Source organism: Antechinus flavipes, chromosome 4 (genome assembly GCF_016432865.1).
Source record: "Antechinus flavipes isolate AdamAnt ecotype Samford, QLD, Australia chromosome 4, AdamAnt_v2, whole genome shotgun sequence".
Taxonomy (NCBI): Eukaryota; Metazoa; Chordata; class Mammalia; order Dasyuromorphia; family Dasyuridae; genus Antechinus; species Antechinus flavipes.
This window is the reverse complement of record NC_067401.1, coordinates 459,377,008-459,391,356: the sequence shown is the minus strand read 5'-3', so window position 1 is coordinate 459,391,356 and position 14,349 is coordinate 459,377,008. Positions and strand designations below refer to the sequence as shown.

Below are 14,349 nucleotides of genomic sequence, written 5' to 3'. Positions count from 1 at the left end.
TGTTGTTTTTTTTTTTTTAAGAATCTATTATTTCATTATTAGTTTCCAAAATGTGGTTTTGCTTTATTTTTTGCTATTTAAATAAAATGAAGAAACCCTATAAAGGAAAATTGGGAGGTTGGCTAAACCCAGAACGTTCTATTCTCAAGTCCTAAGTATACCCTTCTCTTAGCTCTTTTAATTCTAGCCAACGCGTGGCCATGAGAGAGCTCCCGTGCACGCCCAGTCCTGAAGCCCACTTTTGTTTAAACCCTCTGGATTTCACCGAACGGAGTGTGTGAGAACGTTTCCAACCTTGGACACAGCGGTGAGATTCTGCGATTGTTTCTACTGGGTTCCCACCCCCCGCCCCCGCCCCCTCCTCCTTTGGAAAGTACAGTATAAACACTCTCTCCCCTTCCCCCACGAGTGTGTGCACCTCCATCGCAAATCCACCTCCAGCCACGCCGGGGGCACAGATACAACCTAGGGGACATCTGTCTCCTCCTAACCTGAAAGCCCCCAGGAAACCATTCAGGCGACTCCAAAGCAAAGATCTGACAGAATTATTAATCTGAAATCTCCGCATCGTACCCCCTCGAAGGACACGCTCTGAAAAACACAACTGCCCAGAAGGGAAGATTTCCAACTCCTCCTAAAACAAATCGGGTTCAAGATAGTTTGCACCAAGTTGGGCTTCAAATAACAAAGCTATAAGTCACCTGATCTCCCCCCAGCCCAATGGACAAATCTTTAATCAGCAAGGGAATCCTCCCTGGCGGATCCAAGGATCCGAAGAACGGGACCACATCGTGATGCACTGGAAACATCCCTGGATTCAGAGTCAGGGAAACTGGTCCGAAAGGATGCTTTATCCCTCATTACCTGAGTTACCCTGGGCTAGACGCTCAGCTTTGTGGGTCAACAACAAAAGGACTGGCCCAGACGAGCTGTCCATCGGCACATCGGCACTGGATCTTTACAGAGAGCCCAGTAGAAGTGAAATGTACAGGGCCTGCTTAAGCCCCGCAAACTACTTTAAGTTCTGCAGAAGCTTCAGCAGGCGTCTCCCAGCAGATTGTAACCGTAGCTTTGAGTTGTTACTAAATCCTGTTTTACAATAATTCTGTCTGTGCAAGCTGTGTCTTCTGGTTAGCATTTCTTTTGTGTGTAGGAGTAAGTGATCTGTCCCCTCTCTGATTAGCATTTAGTATTTTTTAACTCCCCTTTTGGTGAAACACCGGAGAGGAGCCCCAAGTTACAAGGAAAGCTCTCTCCATATGCTGGGATTAGGTTTAATGAGTCAGAGTCTGATCCTTCTCGTTACAGGACAAGCTCCGTTTCACCGAGTCCCCTCCTAATTAAGTGTCTAGGCACACAAGAGACGGGTACGGCACCCCGGCAATGGTATCTTAATATTAAAAAAATAAAACAAGGAAATTTGTGGTAGAGCCTGAATTTGTACTGAGGGCAGGGGCTATGTTTTATTTTTTTTTCTTTTTACTAATTGTACTCCAGTGCACACAGTAGGTGCTTAATAAATGTTTACTAGATTGGAGGCAACTTTTAAAATGCTCAAATGAATCCCTGATAACAACCGTTTCCCTATTTGCCCATCTGCCCTTGGCGTAGTAAATATAACATCTCTGCTACTTAAAGGACCTTTGGTTTTAATGATGGAGATGTTCCGTCCACTCAAGCACACCGACATCCCTCTTGAGACAAGCCTTCAGTGCTTCTGTGTGGATCATTTCCTCCTTTCAGATGAAATCTTCCTGGAGGGCAGGGGCCGCCTTTTCCTCTGCATCCCCGGGTTCAGCCGAGTGCCAGGCGCTCCTTAGAAATGCCCGGCGACTGACTGACTCAAACAACGCGAGGGCCGACAAATCCATCACCCTTCGGTCAATGGGCCAAAGCTGGGCGATTTTCAGACAGCAGGCACGCTGCCCGGACCTGAACTTGTCAGAGGTCCTTCCAGAGCTTTCTCGTGACCTGACATTACCTCCAAATTAAAACAAAGCATCATTGGCCCCTGGGCTCGGAACTAGAAGGGACCCGGGTGGTCATCAAGCTGAACAGATGAAGAAACTGGGGGCCACAGAGGGGAGGATTTGTCGGGGGTCGCCCTGCGGAAGCCAACCTGAACCCACTGCTTCTGAACCCCAAACCGGCTTCCTATCCATCCCAGTGCCCTGCTTCTCCAGGAGGACTTTAATCATCCAAATCCTAGTTAATTGGCGTGCTGAGGGACTAAGGAGTTGGATGGTTAAACAACAAATCTGGATGACATTTAGTTCTCTAAGATGTATCACGCTTTTTTTTTTTTTAATGGGGGGAGAGTTGTAGGAGGAAGGGAGGCTTTCTCTCCCTCAGCCACGAGACTCCAGAGTCATTCTACAAATATTTGGGTTATGTCCGCTGCAAAAAAGGAGCCGGGCTTGACAGTTAGGGGCAGAACACAGGAAGCGCTAGCCGGGAGCCCGCACCAGGAAACAACATGGAGTTTGCAGCTTTGGCTTCTGTCGGGTCTCTTGGTACAGACGTGTGGGAGAGGGAGCTTTCTCCCGCCTCGGCTTCCTGCGGGGCGAAGAAGAGTTGGAACGAGTACTGATGGATGGGAATAAATGCCAACGGGAGGGCTGCTCCCCCCGGCGCCCACAAATCTGAAAACCAAGGAGAAGCAAGTGAGAAGGAAGGAAGGTCCAAGCTCCCTTCTCCTTTATCCACGTCCATCTCCGGGGAGTCCTTGGCCCATAGGGCATGTCGAGGCCGGTCTGCTGATTTGAAGCGAGACCTTGTAGGCCGTCGGATGGTGACAGGAGGACAGAGGGACATTCGGCGGGGAGACACCTCCCTCTGCAGCCTCTGCAGCTGGCACGGTGGCTGTCTGCACCAGCAACGTGGGGGCAGGACCTTGGGACCCCAAATGCCTCGTGTGCTGGGCTTTTGTGAATGGAAGAGTCTGGGCTGCGGTCCCTTGGACCAATTCAATCTGGAGGACAATTTCACTGTCTTTTATCCACCCGGCACGCAGTAGGAGCTTAAGAAATGTTTAGGGAACAGTTAGCCTGGTGCTCCTACTGCAGGTTAACACTGCCACGGCCGAGGTTCAAAAAGGGCTCCACTCGGCATCTGGAGATCCAATAGCAAGTTAGCAACTTCAGCGGCGAGTCCGATTGTGCCATCAGGCCATCCAACTGAGGGCAGCATCCGTTTTTGCTGTCGGGCCACCGGGAGGACAATGGACACGGACCCTGTCTTCAAGGGGCTTACCTCGTATTTATTTTATATGCATTATGTGGGCACGTATGTCTGCGTACATGTAGGTATTTATCCACACAGGTACATATTGTTTCTCCTAGAAAACGTAAACTCCCAGAGGGCAGGAAGGGTCCCTTCTCAGAGCCCAGCAGAGTGCCGAGAGGGAGGTACCCGTGGGTGGTTCACAGGCCCGGACTTGAGACTTTTTGACATGGGAACTTCCAGATGTGCCATCTCCCTCTACCCACGCAGGCTATGGCTTCACTCTAAGTTAATCTTAGGGCAGTTGCCTGAAGCACTGAGATAATAAAGGACTTGTTCAGGGACACAGAGCCTTAATTGTCAAAGGCAGAATTTGAATCTGGGTCTTCTTAACTTAAAATCTTATTTTATTAAAAAAAAACCCCAAAACTAAAACTTCTTTGCTCTCTAAGGTACAAACAGTCCCTATCAATTCGAATAGACTTGAGATGGAAAGTGTCATCCATATCTAAAGAGAGAACTATGGACACTGAATGTGGATTGAAGTATAGTGTTTTCACCTATTTTTGTGTTGTCTGTTTGCTTGTTTTTTTTCCTTTTGATCTGATTTTTCTTGCATAACATGACAAATATGGAAACATATGTAAATGAAATGCACATATTTAATCAGAATGGTAAGGGGAAAAAATTTGGAACACAAAGTTTTAGAAAAATGACTGTTGAAAACTATCTTTACGAGAATGTTGAAAACTATCTTTACACGTGTTTGGAAAAAGAAAATACTATTAAAAACCCAGGCCAGGGGCTAAATTTGGCACTCTGGCCGGTTTGCCAAAGTGACCCCATGCTGTCTGGTATACAGTCGATGCTCATGAATGCCGGACGGGCAGATTTCTACTAATTGGTAAATGACACATACACAGAAAAGTAAGTAGAACCATTTGGAGAAGTGCTCACAAGTGAGGGGATGGGAAACAACTTCGGGCAATACGAGCGACCGATCCCACTGCTTCGTTGGCTAGTTTGCTTTATATAAGTAAGGGAAGGCCCAACAGTGGCAGGTCCAACCTTTCTCCACGTGGGAAACGGTCTGTGTTCTCTCAGTCTGAGCCCTGAGTTGACCTGGAGAGGAGTGTCTGATTGAGGACTGATCCCCAGGACACCCAAGTGGGGTTTCCTCTATATACTTTTGAATTATTTCACACTATATTGCCTTTCCCAAGGCCGGTGCCATTTTGCATCAATAGAGGGCTATGGGAAATTTGTGGGGTGTCCACCTGGAAGAGAAATATCCGACATCCATAAAGAAAAATGAAGCCCGACTAAAGAAAATGGCAGCAAGAGGGCAAAAATTTGTTACCAAAACATTCACAGTGGGCAGGTAAGGAAGGGGATGGGGGTGGATAATTGTAAAGAGAGAAGCAGCGTTTCCGCCGAGCCTTCTGTTGCCAAGGTTGCCTGCTGCATCTCCTGAAAGTTTACCTTAGCATAGTATATGCTGATGAGGATAATTAAATAGAAACCGCAGGATTGTGGAGGTGGAAGGGACCTACCTATCAGAACTATTCTACGGAGGTGACAAGATTTAGAGCTGCTGAGCCATCTCACACATCTAAGAAAGAATTCCCACTCCAACACCTCGGCAAACCCGGCTGACTTCAGGTGGCTCGCAGATCTCTGAAACAGCAAAACGCATCGCTTCCTTGAGAGCACATTTCATACTGGAACAGCTCCCATTGGAGGGTTTTTCTTTTTGTCTATCCCGAGGTGTTGCTTTATAATTTCCACTTATCGGTCCTGCCTTCTAAGGTTAAATGGAAGTCACTGAATCCCTTCTCACATGATGGTTCTTTGGACACTAAAAGAAGTTTAGTCCCTCTTGTGGCCATTTTCCTACCCAAAGAAAAGGTTTCCCTTCTTACAGCTAAAAAACTCCCCCCCCAAAAAAACAAAACCCTTCCCAGTTTCTATAACTGCCTGGATTCAAGGGGCTTCACTTCATTCTTTGTTGCTGTTGTTTTTTCAGCAAAATTAACCAGAAGCCCCTATTTATTCCCATTTTTCTGTGCTGTAATTTCCCCTAAAATTAATTCACCCACTGTTCTGAATATAATTTTAATCTCCTCTTGGAGATTATTCTGATCCTGATTCTGATCATGCAGGATGATTATTAAACGGTTCCGTGCACAGACATGGTGGGGGGCTAACGGATGAGGTCATGTGGCAGAGGGGAAAGAACACTGGCTCTTAGTCAATGGTCAGTAAACATTTACGAAAGGCCTTTTGTGTGTCAGACGCTAACGAAAGGCAGACAGCAAGGTCCAAACAGGAGAGAGTGGCGACAGTCAAGAGAGGGGAGGCTCTGGTGTTGTTAGGGGACGCGGGTTCAAATCCCAGGACAGTCAGAGCCTTATGAAGCATGTTATTATTGTTTGCACTTGACCAGATCTGCTCAGGGCACACAGCGCCTGCACCTTCCCCCCATCCAGCTCCCGAGGTGTCCCTCGGGCACCTTCACCCTTCCTGTTTCCTTCTCAGATGAACAGGATGGCCCGACATCTCAGCTCCCTTCCAATTCTAACCCTCATTAACCTTTAGAGCTGAAACTATAAAGATCCATCCAGAGAAGATGCACATAAAGTGCTCTGAAATCATGATAAAGACAGCGTGCCTTTCTCTAGATCTGCAAAGAATCTCGTTTGATCCTCACAACCACTGGAGGAAGTAGGGACTGTTATTGTTCCCATTTTACAGATGAGGAAACTGAGTGACCCAGTGAGCTCAGGGCTTCCTGATTTCTTTCTCCTGCTTCAGACAGCTCGAAGCCTCAGGATGGGGCTGCCCTCCGGGGAGGGCTTCGGAGCTCGGCAGTCGGGGAACCCAGGAGGGCAGGATTTTCCTGCTCAGGGCCTTTGCTCTCCCAGTTTTCTGCCATCAGGCAAGCTCCACAAAAGGGCAGTGTTTGTTGTCGTGAATGGGGCCCTTTTGTCATGTGGCTCTCAATGCCCACTGTTCACGGGGTTTATTCTTGCTCCCCTCCCCCGAGGATTTTCCCCACCCAATAGTGGCTCTCAAGCCAGTCCCACGGGACTAACAGTCTCAGGTTTCCTGAGACACTAAAGAATGATTTTTCCACAGTCAAAAAGCCAGTATGTTGGAAGAGCGGCCTCCAAGTGCGCTCAGGGACCGTCCTGGGCGAGTCCTCCCCTTCTTCCTCCCCCCCACCCAGTACTCCTCTCTGCCTCTCCACAACTCACACTTAGGGGGCGGAGGGTGCTCCTGGAGCGGGGGTTCAGCAGCCCAAGTCGCCGGTGTCTGCACTGAGTCTGGCAACGTCAGGGAGATGGGGGTGGGCTGCGGGGCAGAGGGGCGTCCGGCTGCCGAGGGAGGAGCGGGCAGGGCCGGATTTTGTGCAGGTGAGCGAGGCTCACCGAGCTTCCAGCCTGGCCATGAAAGGAAGAACCGGTCTGGGCAAAGGTACTCAGGAGGAGAAGGAGGAGACACATAATGAGGCAAGACAGGGCTGGGTGAGGATGATGTCGAGGCAGAGCGGTCACTGGGAATCTGGGGAATCATACTAACGCCGGCGCCAAGTTCTGAGTCGGCCCCAAGGAGCCTGGGCTCGGACGGAGAGAGACAAAGGGGAGGAGGCGGTCGGAAGGAGCCCAGGAGAATGTCAGATCAGGACGGGAGCAGAGGCAGCAGTGGTTGGATCATGGTCTCAGAAGTGGGACAGAGAGATAGAACCCAAGCAGGGTTCGAGAATACAAGCAGGTCTCAGAAGTGGGACAGAGAGCTAGAACCCAAGCAGGGTTCGAGAATACAAGCAGGTCTCAGAAGTGGGACAGAGAGCTAGAACCCAAGCAGGGTTCTAGAATACAAGCAGGTCTCAGAAGTGGGACAGAGAGCTAGAACCCAAACAGGGTTCGAGAATACAAGCAGGTCTCAGAAGTGGGACAGAGAGCTAGAACCCAAACAGGGTTCTAGAATACAAGCAGGTCTCAGAACTGGGAGAGAGTACTAGAACCCAAGCAACAGTGAGGGACGGGCTGAGGGGACAGCCATCGAGTGACATGGAAGCGAAGGATGGTGGTAGATGGCAGAGGCGCTCACTAACTCAGCGAGTCCAGCTTTGGGGCAGAGAGCTAGAACCCAAGCAGGGTTCGAGAATACAAGCAGGTCTCAGAAGTGGGACAGAGAGCTAGAACCCAAACAGGGTTCGAGAATACAAGCAGGTCTCAGAAGTGGGACAGAGAGCTAGAACCCAAGCAGGGTTCTAGAATACAAGCAGGTCTCAGAACTGGGAGAGAGTACTAGAACCCAAGCAACAGTGAGGAAGGGGGGTGAGGAGACAGCCATCGAGTGACATGGAAGCGAAGGACGGTGGTGGATGGCAGAGGCGCTCACTAACTCAGCGAGTCCAGCTCTGGGGCAGAGAGCTAGAACCCAAGCAGGGTTCTAGAATACAACAAGAGGTCTCAGAACTGGGAGAGAACACCAGAACCCAAACAACAGTGAGGGACGGGCTGAGGAGACGGCCATCGAGTGACATGGAAGTGAAGGATGGCAGCGAATGGCACAGACGCTCACTAACTCAGTGAGTCTGGCTCTGGGGCAGGAATGGCCACAGACCCCCTTCTGCTGGGGAGGGAGAACCAGAGAAAGATCCGCAGGGGTCTCCCCAGACTCTCAGAGCCGAGGGGAGCCTGACTGGACACCCCCCGGGAATCTCCACCACCGCACACCCAGGAAAAGTGAAAGGTCTTCTGGTGAAGGTCGGTGTCTGAAGGATGTTTGGCTGACGGGGGCCATGACGCCTGCCTTTGAGGGCAGGGAGATGATCCAGGAGCTAAGAGGCCCAATGGAGATCAGGAAAACTTGAGCTCCTAAGTGAGACCCTGGCCAACATTTCTGTCTCAGTTTCCTCATCTACAAAATGGGGACAATCTCATAGGATTATTCTGAGGATTAAATAAATTAAAACACTATCTATCTACTAATCATTATGAAAAGGAGAATTTGCTTTCTTCTGCTTGGTTCCAGAGAAGAAAGGGAGAAGCAATGTCTGAAGTGGCAAACGAGGCTGGCTTGTGATGAACAGTGGGCGTCCTGTGTGGGCAGTGCATACAGTAGGCGCTTAACAGATGTTTACTGATCGATGGACCCATTTTCCTGGTTTTCTGCTGTTGTTTGTTACTGGCCGTAGGGCCAAGCCGATGAGAACTTAGAACACCCAAGAGCTTTCGGGATCCCTCTGCCAAGCTCACTTCCCCTTCATGCAGTTTTACCCTCTTCCCTTCGCACTACTTGGCTGAGGGAAATACTGTGACACAGCCCTTGGCTTGGGCGGCCGCCAGCTCCTGGGCGAGCTTGAGCCTTCAAGAACACTGCGACGCTTGAGCTGCAGGAAAGGGCTCCCTCTACAAAGTCTCTTTTCACAGGCCTTCCTCCCAGCTGCTTATTCCCCTCTCCCCCACCACGTGAACAATCATAAATGGGAGCTACAGAGCCCTCGGAGGTCTGAGACCCTTCACAAGGCCCTCTGTGAGTAACTGCTATTGCCTCTGTTTTACAGCCGAACGAAGCGAGGGTGAGGGGAGTCAAGTGACTTGCTTAGGATCATTCGACTAGACACAGAAATAGCATTTAAGGTAGGTTTCAGTCACTCTTCGGTCCAGGAGGGAAGGGTTTCAGGCCGAAGCCAGAGCTTGGGGAATCGGTGGCCCTCTTCTAACTACTCTGGTGCTTCCTTGTCCTTGGAAAGCTCCCATTTCCAAAAGCATTCACCCAAGGTTGTGACAAGACGACGAAGCCTCCGGGGCGGACCTCACCCCTCGGAACAGGAAATTATCGGGCCAGAATTGCTGCAACCAGCGAAGGAGCAGCAGGAAGACTGGGCCATGGCCGCAACGTGGCGGCCCAATCACGGGCCGGGGTAAAACGGAGCTTTTGATGGTGATGGGAAGCCGGGTCCGCTGAAGGCCTCCAGGAGACACGCAAGACAGAACTCAAAGAAAAATGAAGACTTCCAAAGGCAGATCTGATCTCAATGTAAAGAAACGCTTCCTTCCAAACATCAGAGCTCCCCCAAGGGGGATGAGACGCCATGGCAGGGAAGAAGCTCTTCCAGAGAAGGCTGGGATGCTCTCAGGGAGGTTCCTGCTTGGTTATGCCCTGTAAACTACCACGGATTTGGGGAGTTCTGATGCTGTTACTACTCATGGAAAGGAGGATGAAAGCAATGGGTCAGGCTAGCTGAGGGGCCAGAAAAAACAGATCAAGAGGAGAGCTCTGGGATCTTACTGGAGGACAGCTGGCTGCTTTTGACCCATGTTCTAGAGTAATGTGCTTTTCACCATGAGTTAATACATGCCAGTCGGGCCCCTTTCTGCTCTTATGGAGGATTAGTGGGCTCATTTAGGGTTAAAGTATATCTTTGCTCCAAGTATAAAAAAAAAAAAAAAAAAGGATGAGCTAAGCCAGAAAATAATGTAAATAAAATTAAAGACCTATTGTAATTACTTTAAAAGAACGTCCATGTAAAAACAGGCTTAGAGATGAAGGACACGCTGACGTACAAGAGCAGGGATAGTTCAGAGACACCTTATCTTGGGGCTTGCCCAAGAACATGGAAACTCCTTGAAGGCTGGGGCTGTGTGTGTTTTATTTACCTCTGTATCTCCAGGGCCTAATATCGTCAATCAATCATCAGTATTCTTAAATTGAGCTTTCTGTATGTGTGCGGGCTGCTCCTTTAGGCTGCAACTCACTGAGGACAGGAACCATGTTTTGGTTTTTATGTTTTTACTAACTATTCTCAGAGTTTAGCACATGCTTGTGTGAGTGATTAATACATGTTTAATGGACTGGATTACTGGATTGGGTGGCACTATGTGCTAGACATTATACTAGGGCAAATCTTCAAGCAATATAGTAAATACTAGTAGTAGCAGTTGTTGTGGTAGTAGTAGTTACTGATAGCACAACTACTGCTAATTTATTATAATGCTTTATTATTACAATTACTACTAATATTACCAATTTACTATGTTGCTTTAGTATATTGCTCTAAGTACTACTATCACTATAATAATTACTACTACTACCACCACCAATTTATCCTATTGCTTTAAGTACTAATACTATTACTATAACAATAATTATTACTGCTGCTACTACTGCTACTACAATTATCACTACTGCTAGTTTACTATAGTGCTTTAAGTACTATTACAATTACTACTAATTTTATCAATTTACTATGTTGCTTTAGTATATTGCTTTAAGTATTAATACTATTACTACAACAAAAATTACTACTACTACTACAACTATCACTAGTGCTAGTTTACTATAGTGCTTTAAGTACTATTACAATTTCTACTGATATTACCAATTTACCATATTGCTTTAGTATATTGCTCAAAGTACTATTGCTACTATAATAATTACTACTACTACCACCTATATTGCTTTAAGTACTAATACTATTAAAACAACAATAATTATTACTGCTACTACTACTACAAGTACTACCACCACCAGTTTATCATATTGCTTTAAGTATTATTACAACTAGTAGTTACTATCACTACAATTATCACTACTAGTATTTTACTATATTGCTTTAAATATTACCACAACATTAATTACTATCAATTTGCTTTATTGTTTTAAGCATTACTTCTACAACAGTAATGACAATTATTAATACTATTATCACCACCAGTTTACTATATTACTTTAAGCACTATTACAACAACGATAATTACTACTACCACCATGCCCACCAATTTACCATATTGCTTTCAGTACTAGTACAACTATTACAAGAACTAGTATTTACTACCACTACAATTATCACTATTACTAGTTTACTATATTGCTTTAAATACTACCACAACACTAATTACTACCAGTTTACTTTATTGTTTTAAGCACTACTTCTACAACAGTAATGACTATTATTAATACTACTATCACCACCAGTTTACTATATTACTTTAAGCACTATTACAACAACAATAATTACTATTATCACCACCATCAATTTATCATATGGTTTTAAGTACTACTATAACTATTACTACTATTACAATTAGTAGTTACTACTGCTATAACTACAACTGTCCCTACTATTAGTTTATTATATTGCTTTAAGTACTATTACTATAACAATTACTACTACTACTACTATTACTACTACAATTCTACTAATTTACTATATTGCTTTAAGTGCTACTACAATAATTATTACTATGGCTACTACTGCTACAACAACCATCACTACCAGTAGTTTACCATATTGTTTTAAGTTCTACTGCTATAACAATAACAATAATTACTATTAGTACTACCAGCTGCTTTAAGTACCACTATCACTATAACAACAACTACTATTACTACTATCACCATCACTACTATTTCTTATAGGTGGATCTTGAATTTAGGTCTTCTTGAGATCATGTGGAACACCCCGCTGTGTTTACATAGAAATAGAGACTAGATCTGCTATTTCCTTGGAATGGGGAAGTCCTCGCTCCATGAGTTCTATGCAATATTGTCCGGAACAACGAGAGGTTTGGAGGACCAGTCCAGGCTCCCAGGCCAATATGTGTCAGAGACAGGAGTTGACCCAGGATTTCCCTTCACCAAGGCTCTCTAAACCCCAGGCCATGCTAGTTTTTCTCCCTGTATACCTGAATATTTACCACAAAACCTGATCAACTCTATGGGAGCAGCTAAAAATGGTCTGCTGTTCCCACCTGAATGTCTGAAACTATCTACAGGACAGCAAAATGGAAGTCCAGAAACTCTGGAGTCAGAAGACCCGAGTTCTAATTCCACCTTAGACACAGGTATGATCTTGGGCAAGTCATCCGCTGTTCATCTAGCTGTTCTGAAGGACCCCCTCGCCTCAGTCCCCCGGATGCCAACGGCCCCAGCGACTGCTTTGTAAATGCCAGCGCTCTGGTTTTTCCCAATAATTTTCCTTGACCTACTTGCCAACAAGGTATACAGCAAAATGTCAAGCCTAGAACCCCTCGATACTTTCCCGTTGGATGAGATCTGGGAAATATTCAAGTAGGGGACAGCTGCATCCCCGATTCTTTTCCTGTGGGATGAAAATGAAGGGTAAGCTCGTGTGCTTTGTAAAGCCGGACACAGAAGGGTGTTGTCCTGCCGGGGGAGGAGACAGGGCCAGCTCTGTGTGTGTATCTGAAAAGACCAGCCCAAGAACGGCCTCCTTCCCTACTCCCAGCTCTGGGGGGCTGCTCCAAGCCCTCCACGCCGGGCTGGCACGGACTGGGGCATCTGCCCAGCCCCCACCCCCGGCTGCCCAGTGTCAGCGTGCCCGGTGGGTCCCGGCCCTGCCCCACCCTTGGAAACTGCCCCCTCTGTGATTCCTGCCTTTGATCGAGCCCGGAGGACCTGAGGTCTGTTATTCATTCTTCCTCCTTGTGACTTGGGCAAGGGCCACCTCCAGCACAGACACAAAGGGATTTCTCTCTCTCAGAACTGTGGGACAGTGGAAATGAAAACAGCTCTGAAAAAACGGCAAGAATGATGATGCGGACGCTTGTACTTCCTGAGCAAAGGTCCCAGGGGTTTTATGGCCATTGGGGGAAGGGTAATGGAAAGAACGCAGGGACAGAAATCAGAGAATCATCACGGAACCCTAGAACAGGAGGCGTCCAAGCTGAGGCGTCTGGGGTAGGGACCTTTTTTGTTAAGGGCTTCATGGGTGATCTGGGGAAAGCAAGACCTGAGTGTGAATATAATTAATCTCCACTTCTTTCAATTTCTTCAGCTGAAAGGTGGAGATAATACTGCAAAAAGGGAAGGAACAAACATTAAGTGCCTACTATGTGCCAGGTGCCGTGCTGAGGGCTTTACAAATATTACCTCATTCGAGCTTTGCAACAGCAGTAACCAATGCTCTTCATATATACTATATACATCATATATAACATATATAACACATATACATCATTTATACTATGTAAATATAGTATATAATTATACATAACACATATATACCCTATTTACTATGTATATCACATATAGTATAATATACATATGTTGCCCCACCTAGAGTCACAAAGACTCATTTTCCCTGGTTCAAATGCAGTCTCTTTCATTTATTTGCCACATGACTCTGGGCAAGTCACTTATCCTGTCTGAGTCATCTGTCAGATGAGCAGGAAATGGCAAAGTACTCCAGGAGGAAAATGATTAAACAACAAAAGGTGGAGGAAACTTCTGATCAGAAAGTTCCCTATTCGGGGAAATTACAACCGATGACCGACATTTAGCTAAAGCTTTAAGACTTTTTCCTCACAAGAACTGGCAATTTCATTCATTTAGGAATCTCAGCAGAGCAAAGGACCTTGGAAGCTATTAGGTAACATGGCCCTGGTGAGGGCCCCGAGACCTTTAGGAGTCTGGGAGCTGAACTCAGGGTCCCTGACGCCAAATCCTGTGCTCTCCGCACCAGGCTAGGCTTCTCCTTTGTCAGAATATAGGCTTCCTGAGAGCATGGGGTGTTCCATTTTTATTTTTGATTGCTCAGTGTGTAGCATGGTCTAGTATACAGTAGGTGCTTTACTTTAAGCTCTCACTTATTTAGATATGAAATATAAAAAATGCGCATCTTAAATTTGATATCCAAAACATCTCTTTACAATAATGACCATGCAAGATCCTACTAATCTTAGATGGAGGATTCTACATGGGGGATAAAAGAACATTTCAAATCAGGTGCTCTGGGTTCAAATCCCAGCTCCGTTATTCCTCCCTCTGCCTGGATCTTAGTTTCCACACTGATAAAAATCAGTTTCCTCAATAATCCTTAGAGTAGTCCCTTCCTACTCTACATCTGTGATTAATATAAAGCAAATAAATTCCTCAAAGTGGGGAGGGGCGTTTAATTGTTTTCTTTGTATCCATAGTGTACACAGTAGGCGCTTAATAAAGATTCTCTTATGTGGTTCCTAGCAAGGACATATCCTTTCAGAATGTAAACTTCTAAAGGGCAGGGACTTTGACTTTTGTTTTGTTTTTGTATGCCTATTGCATAGCTTGGTACCCGGCATACAGTTAGTGTTTAATAAATGCTTGATGATT

The 14,349-nt window shown here is 46.3% G+C and overlaps 1 protein-coding gene across 2 annotated transcripts in view; it reads right to left on the bottom strand.

The window, feature by feature from the left end:
* Positions 1-14,349, bottom strand: part of GNG12 (G protein subunit gamma 12) — a 121,042-nt gene that overhangs the window by 77,354 nt on the left and 29,339 nt on the right. The window lies entirely within an intron of this gene.